Genomic DNA, 3,240 nt, shown 5'->3' with positions numbered 1-3,240 from the left:
TGAGTACACATCAGAGCCTGAACCTTTTTCACTTTTACATGAGTAAAGAAGTCGAATCGGTACTTCTGCTTTTTTAACAAAACCGTACTTCTACCTGAGTAAAGAATGTATATACTTGTACCACCTTTGTCCAGAGTATACACAGTTGCACTGAGTGATGTTTCTTTGTAACAGTGCTGCTGCCATTAATAACTCACGAGAGCCCCAGATGTGTAGCAATCCACTGCTGAAAATAGTCCCCAACTTTCTTCCTTTTTAAGTAACAGCTTTTAAGCTCACCGTGCACAGCTGGTTTACTGAACCTTTTCAAAGTGAAAGGACATCCATCCAAGGAGTGGACTTGGGGCTGAGAGCCGCAGACGAGATAAGGTAGTCAGAAAGCAACAACAGACTAAAACATTTATGTTTTATTTGATTATATTATATTAACTCCAGACTTGAGGTGAGGCGTTGCAGCATCTTTGATCATCTGTTACTGAAACACATCTTGACACTGTTGTCAGCTGGAGACAAACACCAGACATAGATGTCCAGCAAGTGTTGTAGGTTCATGGATGTTGCAGTAGGGGGCTCTGCTGCACAATCTGTCTTCAGAGGCCAGGCTGTGCTGATGGGAGCTGATCATCAAGAGATCAGTGTATTGTGGTCAGCGTATTGTGCAGCAGTACTTCCTCTCCAATTTCCTGTGAATCAGTCCAATCAAGGGACACACTTGAGTCTATATGTGGCAAGAATCATGCATTGATTGTGCTTGAACTTGTGCCGAGAGCTTCATTTCAGAGGACGCCTTCAGCAGACATTACATGACCAAACAGGACCAAACAGGACCAGTGGAAGAGACAAGCCAGTCCAATGAATGATCTGACACTAATAATGAAACTTAAGAGAAAGCAGAGAAGAGAAAAGCAAAAGCTGGGCTAAGCTCAGGAATTAAAATGAGTACAGCTTCACAGCTGAAACTACTTTTATCATGATACTTTCCAGGACCCTCTTTGGACAAATTAGATCATCTCCACAGCAACGTCACTCGACTCAGTTGTGCTGATATCAGTATGTAATTAAGACAGAATGCTTTTCAGGCATTTAACAGGGATTTCTTTCAAATGCCTCTCATTGGAGATGCATGATATTGGATTTTTTTCCAACTTATTTTGGCCAATTGCTGATACCAGTATATCCACATATTTGTTTTCCCACCTAACTGCAGAGACCATCAAGCCTTTCTTCTCGTGGAATTAACATATTATTATCATATTGTGACGGCCCACTGCAGACATAAAATACAATTTTGTTTCTCTTTGCTTTTCACAAATTCGTTGTAATGATCAGGATGACGGCTCTACAGTGTTGAAAGGATGTGATTTGCCTGTTCCTCACATGACTGATACTGAGCAATCATCGCAAATAACAACGTTGCCATCTGTTTCGGACACTTCAAAAAACCTCCAAACCACAGAAATGTTCATTTCAGGCTGATACGGCTATTTATGTGATTACAGTCACACATTGTTGTCTTCGCTGTTTATTTTCTTGACTTGTTATTTTTTTTATTCCTATGTACACTTTTCTGAATTGCTTCTGTTCTCCTCCGAGATAGAAATATTTTACTCTTTTTTTTTTGAATGGCGGTCTACAGAAGTTTGGATATATTCATGAATATTTCAAATAGAATACATGGTAAAGACATCATATCATATGCTCAGCACATTAAAGCATGTGCCTAATAGCGCCATCGTGTGGTCAGTTATTAAAGATTTTATGTGCTGGCTAATAACTCGTGAAGTAGAAGAAAGATTTTTGTACTGTAGGTTCCTCAGATGAACCTGATTCAAATGATATTGGCCACGCCCATTTCCACCTGTAACATTTTTCCGCTATTTAGAATTTTTTGCTAGATACATTTTGTCCTTCTTCTGGCACACATTTAATTTAATCTTCACCAAGTTTGGAACATACTATATTTAGGGCACCCTGAACTGAACTTATAACTTGTTTTTTCATATTGCTTACCGTTTGTCTGTAATTGGTTATCAAACTTTTGGAGGCGTGGCCTGATTCACCGAAGAGGCCATAACTCTTCAATACTACGTAGGATTGCAACCAAGTATTGTACACACAGCCACACTGAACAGATGTGCACCATTTCATACAGTTCTACCCACAGAGGTAGGTTTTGTTGTCTGTGATAAGATGAAACTTGTACACAGCTTTTCTATAAGCAAGTGCATAACATATTGAAGTGTGGTGCCAATAGTTTCACCATGTGGGCGTTAATAAAACACCACATCTCTTGAATGGTTTATTTGAATCACCTATTTTGGGTGGTATCTACAGACATGAATCACCAACATTCAGAAGATTGGCCAGCAAGTGGCAGCAGCAGATGCAGAAATCAAATATTCTTGTTTGTTTTAAAGCCTTTATTGGCTGGATACAGATGACATGCTGATTATATCATGCATCCCTACTTTTAATTTTACTACAGGTAAAGATAACACAATATTAACTATTGAACAAGAATGTTTAGGTCGTGTTTGAGTGGGGGTTGCCAGATCCATGGTGAAACATACTGACGCAAGCACACACACACACATACACACACACTCATACACACACACTCATACACACACACACAAACAGAGAGGGGTTGAGTTAAGTCACATTGCATTGTTCCCCTGCAGCTCCTTCTGCCTCAGTCGGCTCAACAGCTGCCAGGGCCGGCCCGGCGTGCCGCAGCAGGGAGGGCCGGAGGGCGGGATGGATCCAGGGGGAGTTCAACAGTCTGCTGGGGCTTCCTCCTCTGCAGGAAGGCAGGGGGCAGCATTAGTGTCTGGCGAAGGGGGGGCCGACTGGGCTCCTGAATAGGCAGCTGTATTCACATTGTGAGCTGGGCTTTTACCTTCAGTTCTTTACAGAGCCCTTAAACCTGAGACTTAAGCCTCTGTGAAAGGCCATTATTCACTTTGAGTACCTATAAAACTGTATTCTAATCCCCCGATCCTCTCTTTAGAATAAAATACGACTTGGAGAGTGAATATTTACACTGAACCTGTACCTGATGAAATTCAGTTATTAAATTCCTTTATAGGCTGCATTTCTCTGTACTATTCCACATGAGATGTTGCATTCATGTACTTGAATCCAGTGCTGCATCAGCAGAACAAATCTTAAGTTAAATGTTATTCTATGTTGGTCTGATCTCCATCTTTTTCCAGGCGTTATCCTGGAGGTAAGTTTTCA

The sequence above is a fragment of the Lutjanus erythropterus genome, chromosome 11 (assembly GCF_056507025.1).
Source record: "Lutjanus erythropterus isolate fLutEry1 chromosome 11, fLutEry1.hap2, whole genome shotgun sequence".
In the NCBI taxonomy this organism is placed as follows: Eukaryota; Metazoa; Chordata; class Actinopteri; order Lutjaniformes; family Lutjanidae; genus Lutjanus; species Lutjanus erythropterus.
Note: the sequence above shows the minus strand (reverse complement) of the source record.